The following is an 18,501-nucleotide window of genomic DNA, read 5'->3' on the forward strand; positions in this document are numbered from 1 at the left end:
ATTTCAGTACAGTTTTCTAGCGTTGCAGCTTTCTATACAACAGCAACATCAGCGAAAAGTCTCATGGAACTTCCGAAGTTACGCTGAAGAGCCAAAGAAATTGATACACCTGCCCAATATCGTGTAGGGCCCCCGCGAGCACGCGGAATAGCCGCAACACGACGTGGCATGGACTCGACTAATGTCTGGGCTGTCCACAAATCCGTAAGAGTACGACGGGGTGGAGTTATCTTTTGAACAGCACGTTGCAAGGTATGCTTAAAAATGTTCGTGTCTGCGGAATTTGGTGCCCAGAGGAAGTGTTTAAACTCAGAAGAGTGTTGCTGGAGCCACTCTGTAGCAATTCTGGACGTATAGGTTGTCACATTGTCCTGCTGGAATTGCTCATGTCCGTCGTAATGCATAATGGACAAGAATGGATACGGTGATCAGACAGGATACTTACGTACATGTCACCTGTCAGAGTCGTATCTACTGTAGATGATGCCAGGTGCTCCATACCACTCCAACTGCACACGCACCACACCATTACCGAGCGAGGTGGCGAAGTTGTTAGCATACTGGACTCGCATTCGGGAGGACGATGGTTCAATCCCGCGTCCAGTCATCCTGATTTAGGTTTTCCGTGATTTCCCTATATCGCTTCAGGTAAATGCCGGGATAGTTCCTATGAAAGGGCATGGCCGACTTCATCCCCATCCTTCCCTACTCCGATGAGACCGATGACCTTGCTGTTTGCTCTCTTCCACCGAATCAACCCAACCCACACTATTACAGAGCCTCCACCAGCTTGAAAAGTCCCCTGCTGACGTGCATGGTCCATTGATTCATGAGGTTGTCTCCGTACCCGTACAGGCCCATTCACTCAATAAAATTTGAAACGAGACTCGTCCGATCAGACAATACAGAGTATGTCATCAATAGGCCAATGTCGGTGTTGACGGGCTTAGGTGAGGCGTAAAGCTTTTTGTCGTCCAGAAATCAAGGGTACACAAGTGGACCTTCGGCTACGAAAGTCCAAATCGATGATGTTTCGCTGAATGGTTCTCACGGAGATACTTGTTGAAGGTTCAGCGTTGAAATCTGCAGCAATTTGCGGAAGGGTTGCACTTCTATCACGTTGAACGACTCTCTTCAGTCGTCATTGGTCGCGTTCTTGTAGGATCTCATTCGGGCCGCAGCGACGTCGGAGATTTGATTCGGATTCCTAATATACACGGTACACCCGTGAAATGGTCGAACGGGAAAATCCCCACTTCATCGTTACGTCGGAGATAATGTCTCATTGCTCGTGCGCCGACTATAACACCACGTTCAAACTCACTTAAATCTTGATAACCTGCCACTGTAGCAGCAGTAACCGATCTAACAAGTGAGTCAGACACTTATTGTCTTATATAGGCATTGCCGACCACAGCGTCATATTCTACCCGTATATATATATCTCTGTAATTGAATACGGATGCCTATACCAGTTTCTTTGGCGCTTCAGTGTGTTTCACTCGATGTATTACCATATATCTAGTACCTAGACCTTCAGATACATTTGATACGAATTTATTCTCTGTGGCTTACATTTTCGGGCCTTGGTCTTCAAATACATGTCAGTTATTTTGTGCCTTTACACATACGATCAAGAGATACTTTATTCTGTATCATACAGAAGCCTAAGGCTAGTTACAATTGTTGGTTTGGCTGATCTGGGGGAAGGGACTAAACTACGAAGTCATCGTTCCCATCGGATTAGGGGAGGATGATGGAGGAAGTCGGGCGTGCCCTTTCAAAGCAACCATCCTGGCATTTGCCTGAAGTGATTTAGGGAAATCACGGAAACATTAAAGCAGGATTGCCGGGCACGAGTTTGAATCATCGTCCACCCGAGTGACTTACAACTGTAATTAAACTCTAATGGATTCATTGTGTCTGTTTGTTTCCTATACTGTTTGCTATGTTTCATAATAAAGGCCACATATTATGCTGGTTACCCTTTGGACCTGCACCTCACGTTACAACATTTGTAATTTCAGGTCGAATATGACTGACTTCACGAACATATATTACGAAATATACAGAAATAATGCTTACTGTTCATCAGTAAACGTGTATTTTGACATCCACTGTATTTTTATTGTTTGATGTATAATCTATTGCAAGTACCTAGGTGTAGTGTGCTATGATTAGATTCATGAAGTTCGTTACCTATAATCGTTTTTAATGTAACATTCGATGGCTCAGTTGTACAACTGAGGTTTTATCCATCTATTTACTGGTTGATAATTAAAGCCACCTGTAACGATAGTTGTAATTGGAACCTCGACTTTGCGTTACGGTATTATTCGCTTTATTGTTCAAGATTATGGATTTATCATTTTTTGATCATTGGTACTGTACATACTTTCCTGTATCTCAAAATATTGTACTGCTTTCAATTGTGACCATGTTAACTTCCTTCTTCTCCTGGTTTGTATTACTTAACGAACAGCCCGCATCTCGTGGTCGTGCGGTAGCGTTCTCGCTTCCCGCGCCCGGGTTCCCGGGTTCGATTCCCGGCAGGGTCAGGGATTTTCTCTGCCTCGTGATGGCTGGGTGTTGTGTGTTGTCCTTAGGTTAGTTAGGTTTAAGTAGTTCTAAGTTCTAGGGGACTGATGACCATAGATGTTAAGTCCCATAGTGCTCAGAGCCATTTGAACTTAACGAACAGCTTATGTTCTGTATATGGTTGCTACAAATGGTAGAAATTGAACATATTTCCTTACATTTTATTTAACGTAAATGAAATATAAAGTTCGCTGCGTTACACTTCTTTGTATTACTCTACAGCAACGAATCTGACAAACTTCGTTGGTTAGTAGAGCCGTCTGGCAGTTAGCATTTACGCGTTGTAGAAACGCTACGAACTGGATCTTTGGAAATTCCTGTTACGAATTTCTATGACTCGTAGAGGGGAGTTAATTATTAATTTTTTTGGATAGGATCCCATGGACGAAAATGTACTGTTTCCAAGCTAAAAACGTTTGAAAACATGTTCACTAGGCAGGTATGCAACAGGATAGTCATGATGGGAGGTGGTTACGCATGATCGTCTGATATAATTTGACGTCTGTCTTGCATCTTTGACTTGGTTCAAGGCCGCGCGGGGTAGCCGCTAGGTCGTGGGCGCCTTGCTACGGTTCACGCGGCTGCCCCCATCGGAGGTTCGAGCCCTCCCTCGGTCATAGGCGTGTGTGTTGTCCTTAGCGTAAGTTAGTTGAAGTTAGATTAAGAAGTGTGTAAGCCTAGGGACCGATGACCTCAGCAGTTTGATCCCATAGGCACTTACCACCACGTGGTTCAGGCCTCATTCACGTGTCTGTGAGTGTTAGAGCAACATGGTATAGTACAAGATTGCAGAATATATCGACATGATCCTTCTAAATGGCGAATCTCACGATGATGAAAGAGTTGCTCTTCGCCTTCATCAATATGGTTCTCCACAACGTCCGACTCATTGGCATACCATTTTCGCCACAATTACGAAGAATCATTACGAAAGTTGCATGAGCTATACAACATGACCTTTTGCTTCCTATCTGTTCAATACGAAGTGAGTCACTCACTTTATCTAGGAAGATGTAGGCTATAATTATGTCCAAAAGCGTGTGAGAAATTTATATGACGAAGCACAATAATCTCTTTGTGGGCGGACCATCACAATAAAGATTAACTCTGTCTTTACTCCTTGGTGTCACGACTCTATCTTATGTCTATCTCGCTAGATTTATTAGCGCAGTTAAGAGAGGAAACGAGGTTTAAAAATTTCATAATGGGCTTACCATATGAGCAGTTTGTGAAAGACTGATAACAAACCCGTACTGACGCAGGATAACATTTACAGTCGACATCATCCAAGACCGGCATTACCTGAGATGGCCTTGGACGGGTAGCGAATCGGCTAATGTCTCGCTAAAGGAGTCGTCCAAAATTCTATACAAGTATTATACAAAAACTGTAGGAAATCTAAATAACAATGGCACGACGGCAATCTGAGCTCCACTCGTTTCAACGGGACAAAACTACTACACTATTGATCTGCTGACGTAGGTATTACAAAGTAGTGCTAAGCAAATATTGATTGTAAAGTACATTACTTATAAATCATGTCGAGAAGCATGTTGTAGGCATATAACGTAATGTTATATTTGAATGCGGTACGCATTTCGTAATTATTATCGTAGGAGAATGAAAAATGCTCCTGTCGTAGCACAAAAAAGCGAATACTTCCTGGGCAGAGCTAGGGCTGTAGAAGAAGGGAACTAGCTTTTTGACTTATCTGGCAACTTGAAAAGCATTTACATCAAAACATCATGACATAGTCGCACTTTTTTACTTGTCAGTATTAATACACATGTCATGTAATAGAATGCATCATGTCAAGTAAACCAACGTGAGACAAGATGACGCGTCATATAAAATTACACATGCCATCATGTCACCGGCATTTGTCATGTCGTGCAATATGACACAACGCGTCATTAAAGATCCATATGATGTTATAAATTGTTTAATACGGTTGGCGAGCCTTCTGCATTTTGCGCTCGGAACGAGGGACTTCAGCTTATGAATTGCAACATGCAGATGTGCAAACACGTGCAGCGAAGAGAGCTTACAGTGCTGGGGAAGTAGGGTTAAGTCGTAAAAAAGCACGGATATGTCCAGATGTTCTGATTTAAACGTTTTTGAAGCTGCCAGATAAATCGAACAGCCAGTGCCATTCTTTTACATTCCTAACTCTGTCCAGGGCATATTCCCCTTTTTCGTGCCATGATAGGAGCATTTTTCATTCTTGTTCCCAGCTTTTACTCTACCATAATTCTGACTTTAGGCTGCTGAACAACGTGCCAGGGCTGCCGTAGTCAAGTTTATATTTTACAAGACATTACACCATATCTTACGTAGCCTACCAAATACCTGTCTGTCTATCTCTCTAGGCTTTTGTGCTCATAGTTAAGAAATATAAACAATACAACAACTTCATTGTTTCTAATCTCACTTATCGTATGTATTCTTCGATCTCTCTTGTCTCCACAGAATTTAAACTGTTTCACTTTCCTGATGTTGGGCAATTGGCTATTGTCTATTGTCTGTTGACGATTGTCGAACCGCAGTTTTTGATTTCGTTGAATGAAACCAAGAAAAGTATTTTTTTCAGTGACTATCGTCCTGAATATAAGCTGTAGTTATCACTAACAGTTATAGATCTATCTGAAGAGAGAGAATAAGCGTTTAAAACCATTTGTTTTATCGCATTTGTGCGGAATGAACAAGAGATAAAGGGTGCAGTGGAACAACTCATCGATGTCGAGATCATCACAGACGGAATGTTAACCCAATAGAACAGAGAGGGAGAAATGAAAAGATGATAGACTCTTGAATTGACATTCTTAATCTCGTTTTTTAAGCCACTGCATTATTTGCTGAGAAGTTCAATAAATGTCCAACCACATATCAATAGTAAACAACCAGTCATGTTACAGAAATATTTCAATCATCTCATAGCGTTCTTTCATTCTGAAATTATGTCTTCAGATGTTTTCTTACACTGCTTATTATCAAAGATGTCAGTCATATCTTCAAGGTCAGCCACAGATGCTACAAATCTGTTTTAAGTCAGCGTCCTTTTTAACTCCCATCTCCTTTGTCGCAGCTTTTAACAAATAAATTGTTTATTGAGTACTATCTCACCAGTCGCATTTGCTGTATGTTCCGTCACTTCAGTTTTGGTACATTTTTTCATCTCTCTTACCATAAGTGATTTCGTTGCTATCTGCACGTTCCTCTCCAATATTATTGCTCCTACGAATTCAATTCGTTCGCATAATAACATACATGCATCTTTGAATAGAGTAATTTTTGTTATTTATGAGCGCGCTCCACGTGTTTGAATGAAATGTGAACAGGTATAGAGTTACTGCATTACATTCACCATCAGGTCTTAAGAAGAGCAGCGTCACACAGGGGACGTATAAACACGTCTCTCTTTAAAATGATGGCTGCAAAGCAGAAACCAATTACTGGGACAATAAAATATGTCAAAGACAGCGAATTGCTAAGTGTACTTGGATATCAACGTCTATGGTCTCCAGAGGTTAAAGCGACCTCATTTCATAAAAGAATTTAGCTGTATTAAGTGAACCGTTCCATTACTCACTTCAGGAGCCTTGGGAAATCCACAGAAAATCTAAATCTTAATTTTCTCAGCAGGGAGTTTCAACTTCTCTCGTTCAGAATGCGAGTCCAGTGTATGAAACGCCAAGGCTGAGTCAGGCGGTACACTGGTCACACTGGGTAAGAATACTGACTCGCATTCGTGGGGAACCAGCTACGTGTCTGTCCCCGCCAGTCCTGGTCTAGGGCCGCGCATAGAAGCCGCGCGGTCGTGGGAACCTTGTCCGGTTTGCGTGTCTCCCCCTCGTCGGAGGTTCACGTCCTCCCTCGTGCATGGATGTTTATGTTGTCCTTAGCCTAAGTTAGTTTAAGTTAGATTAAGTAGTGTGTAAGCCTAGGGTCCGATGAAATGGTTCAAATGGCTCTGAGCACTATGGGATTTAACTGCTGTGGCCATCAGTCTTAGAACTACTTAAACCTAACTAATCTAAGGACATCACACACATCCATGCCCGAGGCAGGGTTAGAACCTGCGACCGTAGCGGTCGCTCGGTTCCAGACTGTAGCGCCTAGAACCGCTCGGTCACTAGGGACCGATGACCTCAGCAGTTTGGTCTCGTAGGAACTTACCACCACCGCCGCCACCACCACCTCCATCACCACCTGGTTTAGGTTTCTCTACCTCGAAAAAGGTAAATACCCAGATCGTTTCCATGAGAAGGAATTGGCCAATTTTGTTCCCCATCAGGGTTCTGTCCTAGCATGACCTCCTGTCGTTGACGAGATAACACGTTACATAGGTTGTGCATACTCTTTTGGTCCACAGATCCATAGAGAGGAGACACACAAGTCGTAGAAAGTCATAAAACAACATGTATATCAAAGAAATGGATATGCTATGTTCCTTTCACAAATGTTAAATGAAATAGCCCTGATGAGTGTTTAATGAGTCAACAAAACTGAAACATATTTTGAATTCAGAGGTAATAACAAATTTTTTACGAACATGCAAATCAATAAACACGGAGATGCAAATGATAGTCCTTAGGCTATTTTAGGCCCACATTATCAAACAGAAAGCAGTTTGCAACGCGTACAACGATTAGATCCACGTTTCTCGACATTTTTTCCTTTGGGGCACACCAAACTACGTTTCAAACTTTCGCGAGACCTCTACATACGATTTTTTTCCTAGATGTAAAGAACGATAGAGATTAAATACATATGATATATTTCTTATTATTATGCATGAAGTCGCGTATAATAATGGGGGATTTTAGGCTACGCGAAGGAACGATTTGGTGGCAATTTTTTCACGTTCTAGATATTTTATCAGGAGATTAGAAGACATCAAAAACTTCACGATACTGCTGACATGTACTCACGACACACCAATGTGTCGCCGCCAGTCGCGTTTTCTGTCTCTGTGAAGAGGCTAGTCTCAGGAACTGCTATCGGATTTTGATACGGTTTACACTAATAGACAGACTCTTTAACTAGGAAGGCTTATTTATATAAATTATAATCGTAGCAATAATATACATGTAATACTCGTATATATTGTGTTATCTGTTCCATCTGAATTGTAATTTAGTTGGTTTTTGGAGTAATATTTCTTAACAATGGTGGGAGCTATGAGCTCGCCAGCTTATAACAACATATCAGCAATTTTTTTCCTTGTTTTTACAGAATTATTTTTTAGAGCAAATATAATAGTCTCATTATAAATGTGTTATTTGTGATAAAGAAAAGACTGAAGTATATGAAACGTGCAGCCATAGTGCATAAAGTTTGGAGTAATCAGGTTAATAAACAAGTTATCTTTGTAAAGAAATATCAGTCTTTTGTTTGACATACTTCACCTGTTATTTTCCCCTTCATCTTTTCTCATTCTAGCCGCAATCTGTTAAGACGCATGTTATCATTGTAAGTTTCTTTAAGTGAAAACAATCACTCCTTTTATTCAGATATTGTATCATATTCTTTTATTTTGTACCACTAATACCCTTGTTGTGTTATTGAGAGGTTTTACAGTGAAAATGCTATCTCACTGAGATCGCTAAGAACTGTAGTAACTATTCAGGACCTTGTTGCTATTTAATTTTACGAATTTCGATTTGCTAGTGTGAACAGCAGTGGTGCACTTGAGATATTCGAGGCTGACACCGTCGCGAAAATAGGAAACCAATCCAGTTATTCCCGAAACATATAATATTTTGTGCAAATTGAAGATTTTCTGTTCAACATCATTTTAATTCTCTAGTAAAGTTAAACTGGCGACCGCTCACAGCACAGTTGAAATAGATCACTAATACGATGTGTATGTAATTATATTTCAAAACGTATGTATTTCATGACTGTTTTTTTTGTGTATGACAATGACAGATACGTGCGATGTTAATCTGATACGTGAGTCCTGATAAGGTGAAAACTCCATTTTAAAAAGAGAACGAAATTCATTTGAAACCAGTAAAATCAAGGAAAAAGGCATGAAGTAAGAAGAAATTATAATTAATAAGTTCTTGTGAAGACAACATTGTTAACAATGTTAACAGCTAACACGTAATGTATGACAATACCTATTGCTCATTTAGCCATAGTACTAGTCCCAGCTTCAGTGGCAGTATAATCTCCTTATTTGACACTTAAATTTTGAAAAATTAGCTCTGTATAAAAATTTGAAATTAGTACATAGCTACAATGCGTTTCGTAAAAGAACCACAAATGGTGGTAACACGTAGCTAAGCGCACAGTTTGCAGTAACTCCTTGCAGTTGTTTATGACGCTGAGCTTCGCGCAAATACCGTCAGTGAACTGTTTACAACTTGCTACACTATAATTAGTAATAAATTCGTCAAACTGTATTGTAAGATAATACAATGACAACCAGTCAGCAATTTAGAATGATGATTTCTTCACATGCAGAAACTGAGTCTAATCGGATTCGCTGGTCATTGGGGCTCAGTTCGAAGTGGATCTTTCACTCAAGACAATTCCATTCAAGTCGATGAGATTACAGGCTGAAGACGTGTCTGGAGACGTCCTGGACGGTGGTGGGATACCGACCTGTGCGTCACCCACCATTCGGCCTGACAACCAGGAATGATGATCTGGAGTGCAAATTCTTTTCAAAGCACGGCTCCTTTGGTTGTCATCCGCGGGACTCTTACAATACGGTGGTACGTCGACAATATTCTGTCAATCAATTTGTGAAGCTCTTTCTCTTGGTTAAATCAAACAGTTTTTCTGAAATTGTAATCATCATATCTATCAATTTCCGTCCCATTCAGATAATTCCTTCATGGTGTGTCGTTTTTTTTTTTTTTTTTTTTTTTTTTTTTTTTTTTTTTTTTTGCCGTAGAGTGTGTTAGGAAGTCCATCACAGCGTTTTTCTCTCTGTAAGTACCCCAGGAATTACTGTAGCGATTTTGATACGGTTTTACAAACAGATGGACTGATTCTCAACTAAAGTTTGTGTACATACTTTATTATCTATGTGTCAGACAAGACGTCCTAACGCAGGTAATTAGTGCTATCTGGGTACCTGTGCGAAGCGGAGGTGGATCGCTAGTTAATAATAGACGCATAACTCAGTTATTCTAAGAAATTTGTCTGTGGAGTAGGAAGAGAACCATGATTCCATCAACTGAGTTATTGATTTGTAAAATATTACATATAGCATATTTAATTAAGGAATAAATATATTGTAAAGAGGTATTTAATATCCCCAGTTTCTTAAACATTTCTCTGCAGGACGTTCGTAAGTCCAGTTCGCAAAAAATTCACATTACACGCTTTTAGACACGAAATTCTTTAGCTTGGCTTGATGACTATCCCAAAAAATCATCTTGCATGACATTATGGAATAATGATAAGCGAAATATGGTGGCATTTTTATTTTTGTATCTCCTATGTCTGACAACACTCCAAATACCTAGTTGGCGAATATTTGTGGCTGGTTCCGTCATTCATCAACCATTATTAACGGCCGCGGAGTTTTATCCAACATGGATAAAGTAACCCCAAATACTTTTTTAGGCGCTTCTGTAATTCTGTAGTATGCTGCTCCCAGTTGAACATATTATAAAGTTGTGATCCCATGAACTCAACTCTGTCGATCTATTCTATCTGCCTGTCACCATATTTTAGTCATACATTACGAGGAAACAACTTCTTAACTGTACATAATATGTCTTTTCAAAGCTTAGTGACAAAGAATTGGATAAGAGCCATTTACAACTATCTACGAAATTACGTTAACTGCTCGTTTTAAAGCTAAATTCTTACATTTATCCCTTTTCTAACACCTAATGCTGAGTTTAACTGGCAGGTTTTTTTTACATAAGGTTTAACATTTGTTGTTGCTTTGTGTATTTATCTAAATACACGCATTGAATTAAACAGGCAATAAGTTTATGGTATAACCCTGTCCTTATTACGTCAACTGCTCGTTTTAAAGCTACATTCTTACATTTATCCCTTTTCTAACACCTAATGCTGAGTTTAACTGGCAGTTTTTTTACATAAGGTTTAACATTTGTTGTTGCTTTGTGTATTTATCTAAATACACGCATTGAATTAAACAGGCAATAAGTTTATGGTATAACTCTGTCCTTTTAAAATACTAGTCTTGTTACTTAGTTATTAATTATCAGATAGTATCTATTATTTTTGTAATATTTCAGCACCTGATGCTTCACAGTTTATTGTTACCTTAACAGGGATTCTTAATCTTCCGTTTAGTCGGATCACCGCTGAATGTACGTGACCATTCCATATGGGGCTTGACATTGTTGGCATATTTGGGTTTCAGCCAAGTCGACTATACAGAGGCTGCCCTATCCAGGAGTGCAAGGGGTAAGCGCACGATCCATTACTGAGCCAATTATTTATGTGTACTCAAACCTACTGTATTATTAATTTTGTTTTACGTTCAAACAATGACAATAGGCTTCTAAACACCTATGACTCACATGTTTAGTTGGATACTCCTATAAACTGAACTGAAATTAGCGACACTGTCAAGAATTTTACGAATGCTTAAGGTCGAAAAGCAGATTGTCTGTAAATATATTTTATTTATATTTAAAATTAAATGACTAACTTGTGTTTTAATGTTGTGTGTGAGATAATGAACGAATCTTCTAGAAAATGTGTTTTTGTGAAGATCCTAATAGAAAATTTATATCGTAATAATTTGTTTAATACTCGGGCTGGACTGGCTAACTCGACTCAGCTTCAACAAAAGTTGGGGCAGCAAGTTGGGGCACCCCAGCTATTGGGAGGCTAGGTCGGTTCTGGCATAGACGCATGGTCTGTTAATCAGTAAATGTACTACACCATCGGTCTTCGATGATTGATCTAATAACAGCGGTGAAAATATGTATGTCACGATAGTTCCATTTAGTCATCATCTGTGTGACCATTATCACACGAACGTGCTGTAGTAATATTACCTTTCATGACAGAGAAATAGTTTTCCATTCATAGTCCTTGTAGCTCTCACTGACTGAAAGTTTTTTTTTTCAACAAATTAGCAGCTTTGTGTTGAAAATATTATTTAGTTTACTCTTTTGTTTATTCTTTTTTCGCTGTCTCTCCAATTGCAGTCTTCCAACTAGTCTAATGCATACGAATTCATCAGCTTCTGCTGTGACTTTGTTGATTTGTTCAACTTCCTTTTCTGTTTATACATTATTTACGCCTTATTACGACTGATTTTCCGGCCTCTATTCAGATTGCTCTATTATTTTGTTTCCATTCGCTGTTGAAGTTCATTATAGGCAAACAGTAAAATTTCATCCACAAAACAAAGGCGGTTCAGATATGATCCATCAACACATGTTGCTTCATCATCTTCCCAATTTTGCGGATGTAAAAACTTCATGTAAGACTGAAACTTCCTGGCAGATTAAAACTGTATGCCCGACCGAGACTCGAACTCGGGACCTTTGCCTTTCGCGGGCAAGTGCTCTACCAACTGAGCTACCGAAGCACGACTCACGCCCTGTACTCACAGCTTTACTTCTGCCAGTATCCGTCTCCTACCTTCCAAACTTTACAGAAGCGCTTCTGCGAAGAGCACTAGCCCACGAAAGGCAAAGGTCCCGAGTTCGAGTCTCGGTCGGGCACACAGTTTTAATCTGCCAGGAAGTTTCATATCAGCGCACACTCCGCTGCAGAGTGAAAATCTCATTCTGGATTCATGTAAGACTGTTGAGAGTAGATCTTTTGATATTTCATCTTCTTGCCTGACTTCTCTTTATATTGTGATTCTCCACCTATTCGAATACTGTAATGGTCAAATGTAGATTTAGGATACTAATTTTTCAGTGTACTAACATAGGTTGAATCTATGCTTTGTTTCTCAATTGATACTAGTAGAGATTTAATCGAAATCGAGACAAAATTTATTTCGAAGTCTGTGAAACGTAGACAAAATGATAATTCATACTCATTGCTCCATCACAGAATTTTATTCTTCGCTTGCTGTATCCCCTATATGCGAAATCAAACTGCTCTTATGTCTGAATAAAATCTAATGTTTTTACCTTGGTTTAATAATAATTTTACTGAATATTTTGTACATTACAGAGAGGAGACTGATAGGTCTACAGTTTTTTTAATGCTTTGTCTGCCTCCTTTTAGATAAAATGGAATTCTTACAGTTCCATTCAAGTTTTCGTGAACCGTATTCCTCTGTAGACAATTAGTAAATAACTTGGTATTACTCTGCCATGCGCTTTAAGTGTTTGTTTTGATATCTATCACCTCCTGGCGTTTCTGCTTTCTTCATACAATACCTTGAATGGTTTTATACACGTCATTTGACATTACTTCCGGTGTCATTATATTCATAGCCAACCATCTGTTAAACCCCAAAAGAACTGAAAGAATTTTATGAATGCTCGTAGTTTTCTTACTCTTGTTAGTACTGCACCATCCGTCACCTTGAAAAAGATAAAAATGCGCTTCGCAAACCAAATTCGAGTTCTACCCTGCTACATAGACAGATGTATCACTTAGAAGAAAGCCAGAACATGTAACTGATACTGAGTAACAAGAAATGTACACAGAGCCCTTCCCTTTGTTACTATTTCGCCGTTCGTAGCTGTTCTCCGTACAACTAAAAGTACCCGATGGCTCTGGCTTCTAGAAGCTTCCATTAAGGCTGTAAATTCTCAGTACTTTTCCTGATGGCACGTGCCAGCGTCAAAAGCTGCTGAAACTTTGAGTACAGAAAATATCGCATGTATCTGAACGTTACCTGCCTGAAGCAAAATAATATGATTTAGTCCCACAGAAACTATTGGTGCTGTACACTGCACGAGGCAGATGTCTGTTATGAAGTGGTAGAATTATTATGTTAACAGAATGAAATTTTCATTCTGCAGCGGAGTGTGCGCTGATATGAAACTTCCTAGCAGATTAAAACTGTGTGCCGGACCGAGACTCGAACTCTGGACCTTTGCCTTTCGCGGGCAAGTGCTCTACCATCTGAGCTACCCAAGCACGACTCAGGTCCAGTATTCACAGCTTTACTTCTGCCAGTACCTCGTCTCCTACCTTCCAAACTTAGGGCACTTGCCCGCGAAAGGCAAATGTCCCGAGTTCGAGTCTCGGTCTGGCACACAGTTTTAATCTGCCAGGAAGCTTCAAGTTCATTATAATGTTTCTTGATGAATAATAACAGGTTTTCGGTGCTTCTGAGTTTTATTTTATATGAAATTTATTCGTCGTTTCCTCAGCCTTCCCTCTTCTGTAAAATTACTGTTTCTTGCCACTTTCAACCATCTCAGATACGCTCTTACTTCATAGTGTTATTTGCTGTTGTTCCTGTTATCATAATTCTCTCGTATCTGCTCACACCCTCTCTTTTTCCGAACGTATGTGTTTGACCCAGCGTATTCTGCCATAGCGTATCTGTTACTGAATTTCTCGAATTTTCTATTACCTCTCTCCAATGGGATTTTTTTTTCTTATGCTTTCTTCGTACCCGCAAAATTTTTGGCTGTTTGCCTTAGTTACTTCGTTCATTCCTGTAGATGTAAGAAGCATTAACACATGTGCTGTAGTAGGTGTTGTTTCATGTCTTAGCAAAAGATCATTTTCACTAGTGCAAACTTTACTTAGTTTTATATAGCCTATCTGTTTTCAGGCCTTAATTTGCGTGAATTACAGCATGTCATCTAAAAAACACTGCCGGAAATTCATGTTACGAAAAACGAGGAGTTGCAATACAATAACCAACACAGTAGTAACGAAAACTGGAACAATATCGAGTACCATATACTGTTAATAAGTGAGTATTAAGGGCTTTCCACAGTGTCAGCAGATACAAATAATGGACGCTGAGGTACCATCCAAAGATCACGGCGTCACACCAAAGTTAACAACGCACTGCAATATGACAGACATTAGTCATGTCACTGGAATCCGCAACGACGAATGGGAGGCGCTCCTGAACACCATAACTGTTTGTCAGCGCAGTAGCGCCCTCGCTTGGAGGTCAATGTAGAGCCGAGTCTGGAAGCACTCTGCCCAGCTCACGATCTCAGATGAAGCAGTCATCATCTTCGACTACGACTAAAGAGTTAGCCAAGTCTCAGAGATGGAAATGTACTTTTGTAAATGTTGAACACTGTACTTCAAGAGAACACTTTGTTAATTGGTGCATCAAGTGGTGTTTTAGTAGTCAATGACAGACGTAAATTATCAAGCACTCATTTGGAAAAGGATTGTATCAAGTTAAGCAAATCTTTTTATCATTTACGTCATGAAGTGAATTAAATTTTGATGTGATGTTCTAATAAACGATCTTCCTGAGCAATTAAAGAACCCAAAGTTATGGCTGGATGATTGTTGTTTCGTCTGATCATGACAGATATCATGAACATCTCTAAAAGAATAATGTCCTCAAGTTTCTTAGTTCAGAAATCGCTGCCGACGGCTCACTATTTCACAAAATAACAAACCACACTAGAAATACATGGCTTATAGTGCGTCCATTGATTGCTGTGCTCTGTGGCAAGAAGATCGTGAAGCGAGTCAAGTCGAAAATAATATGCTCTCCAGTCCGCCCAACTGGGTTGTGCAGAATGATGGCTCGCAATAAAAGAAGCAGAACAACGACTTGTTGTAATGGAAACTAAAATACTATGGTGGCCTGACACTTCATGACTATGTCACCAATGATGAAATTCGGAGGCGGTACGGAGTGGCATCTATCGTTCAAAATCTGAGGGGAAAGTATTGTACTATAGTCCAAACACGTACAACAGAAAACCAGGGTCTTCGTTGAAAGTCGTTGGTAAACTAGCTATTGGGAGACCGAGACAACGTTGGCTAGATACCTTCCTACCCAACATATAAAACTCAAAACAGCGCGTCTCCACCCCGATCACGCACAAGATCCCACCAAGTGGAGACAGAGGGCCGAAAGAGCACATCCCTACTGCACTGTGGGACAAACGCTGAGGAAGAAGAAAGTCATTCAAAAGTGAGGCTTCACTTCTGTGGAACAGTCACAATCAGTGTTTTCATTTACAAGTATTATGAAAAGTAAAGCTGTCTTCAACCGAAAGTTAAAGTTTTACAGCACTGTGCTTTACTAGGTGTGGTAATATTGGAGGGGATTTTCCCTTGGCTTCTTTCGACCTTCGAAGTTACGTAGCAAGCCAATTGTACAGGGTGGTCAGAAACAGTCTGAAAAGCTTGTAAGGCTATTTCAAAGTAGGTTGTGCTGAAAAATGATTGTTAAGAAAACATTCGATACGTTGCGCCGTTTCCAATTTAATTAGCAATGGCGTTAGTCAAAAAGGTCGTTGTGCACTCAAATTCAAAAACTTTCACGCGCAAAAATGTGGTAATGCGTAGGAATATGTGGGTCTGTAAGTTACCGGTTGTTCAAATGCTCATTACCAGTTAAATTATACATTTTTGGCAGTAATAAGTTTAAAATAGGTGAGCAAAAACTTCGTTTGTTCGTTTTGAGGAAATCAAACTAACACCTTTGGCGACACTGTCTCTGACAGACAGTTAGAATTCGCAGGCACAACGACCTGATTGGCTATCTTCAGTGCTAATTACGGCAAGTCTGCGAGAGTCGGACCAGCGGATGAGACTGACCAATGGCGCATTTCATAAATGCGCAGCCAGAGAACAGCTTCCGTTTCTTGTGAGGAAGTTCTTTTGTGAACAATGATGACGCAAAAGTATTGATGTAATTTTCGTATTAGTTCTAGTGAAAAATCACATCCTCTGGCAAGCCGAAAAGTTTTATCATGCAGTTACATAATTTTAGCATTAATGCTTAGTTTGCATAATACTGACACAGCTTTTTTTCTACAAGCTTGACACATATGTAGGCATGAACATAACCTAAAATCCCCACCGAGTTCGCTACCTGCACGAAAGTCGGGATGGTCCATCTTTCCCAGAAAATCGGGAGGGATGTATCACATGCATTAATGTGGAAGACAGATCACAATTCAGTTTCAGGGCATGTGGAGTAATCCCACTGGATATGGGCGCAGTCCCAGACTATGGTTGTTAGAAGATACGTCTGTCACAAGAAATGGAAGAGCAGAATTTCACACACAGGCCAACTAACAACTTCAAAGCTCGTCAGAAGACTTAGTGATACCCAGCACATCAAAGGAACAGAGTTACATGCAAAAACGACATTCCAGCACTGACAGAAATTCGGATTTCACTTCTACTAAACCTGAAACTTCCAGAATTATCACTTCAGAAGTGACTACTCCTAAGTCAACACAGACCGAACTTTTGGAGGAAATATAATCTGTTCCTCCTGTTGATTATACCATGAATTATAAGAGAGAGGTAGCAATTGTATCCAAAGTGCTAAAATCTACTGAAAATACTGAAACTGTAAAGGCAAAGAGGGGTAAGAAAAGAAAGGAAACAGAAAAAAGGCACAAAAACATCACCAAATGAAAATACTAGTGAAAAGAAAAGCAGACCGAGAAAGGTAAGAAAGAAAAGTACTGCATGTAGCTCACTGCGTTCATCAGATGCAGAATGATACAACATTGAACATATAGTAGAAGACTACGAAAGTAACTTTGATGAATGGGATGAAGACTAATGTATTGGATGTGGTACAATCTATTACGAAACTGATAAAACAGACGACTGGATTCAACGTGTTTCCCATTCACGATTATCACATGATTGTCGCTCAGCGTTTGGTAATAAGGGTGAGTGCTGTGGTGAGAGAGAGATAGGCTAATTAGAGAAGCCCATGTTGAATCAAGATTTATAGTAAACTGATGAAACTGTTCTTGACTGAAATATTTAATAGTATAATTCTGTAATCATTACAACATATTCCAAATAATAATATGCAATTTTAATTGACTTTTCTTCGTGTGTAGTCATTTTTTAAATTTTTTATTTTTACGTGGTCCATCTCTCCCAGCGCTGTAGTCCATCTCACCCATATACCTATGGGTGAGCAGGACCACTCATGTACAATTTCATTTTGAACATATTTCTTGTACTTTAAGTGGCAGTGCCTCACTGTCTTATTGTACTTAAGTTGAGATTATCCGCTGTGCGGACATGCTGCCAGCAGTAAAAGAAAAGGTTGAAAAACACGAACTTTATGCTGAAGGAAAAAAGAGGCCCATCTCTCCCGGACATAGCCTAAATCGGAAACGGACAATGTATCGAATTTTTTCTTAACAATTGTTTCTTTACACAACCTACCCTGCAATATCCTTACAAGCTTTTCAGGCTGTTTCTGACCATCCTGTAGATGGACGTTTAGCTTAATGTAGACTTCTGGCGACGGCAGAAGTTGGCGCTTTCAGTTTAACCAATCATTACCCAACGTGAAAGAAACGATAAGTGACAAAAAACTTGAGTACCGACTATGGATCGAACTCCTGATCTTTGACATTGAGCCATCCGTTCACAGTAACAAGTGTTATAGTATTCTTAGACTCACAAATTTTGCCATTTGTTGATACCCGTAAGGTAATGCAAATACATTTCTTGTAACTTAAATGACAATAGTGGCGGTATTTGGAAGAGAGCGGTATCTTTTTCATCAGGCTTGTGTATAAATATTCACAAAGAAGCAAGCTAAGTATTCTTATAACCATAGTCAATGTAAGCCATCAGTTTTTTGTAATTAGTACTTGCATATATTATTTCTAGAGTTCAAACTATTACGAATTACAGTGACCCTTTGTTATTCTTTAAGAAATCGTAACAGCATCTGGTATTGACAAGGATTTCTGTTATTCCTGTCCGAAAGATAACCTCATTGCCGTTTCGTAAGTCGTCTCAACAGTTCTCCGTCAGATTTGCAAGAGAATTTCCAGGACA

General features: G+C 39.6%; 1 non-coding gene across 1 annotated transcript; it reads right to left on the reverse strand.

The window, feature by feature from the left end:
* Positions 1-12,065: 12,065 nt before the first annotated feature.
* Trnas-cga (transfer RNA serine (anticodon CGA)) lies at positions 12,066-12,140 on the reverse strand. Its single transcript has one exon. It is a non-coding gene; the product is annotated as a tRNA-Ser (tRNA).
* Between the last annotated feature and the right edge of the window lie 6,361 nt (positions 12,141-18,501).

Source organism: Schistocerca gregaria, chromosome 3 (assembly GCF_023897955.1).
Source record: "Schistocerca gregaria isolate iqSchGreg1 chromosome 3, iqSchGreg1.2, whole genome shotgun sequence".
Taxonomy (NCBI): domain Eukaryota; kingdom Metazoa; phylum Arthropoda; class Insecta; order Orthoptera; family Acrididae; genus Schistocerca; species Schistocerca gregaria.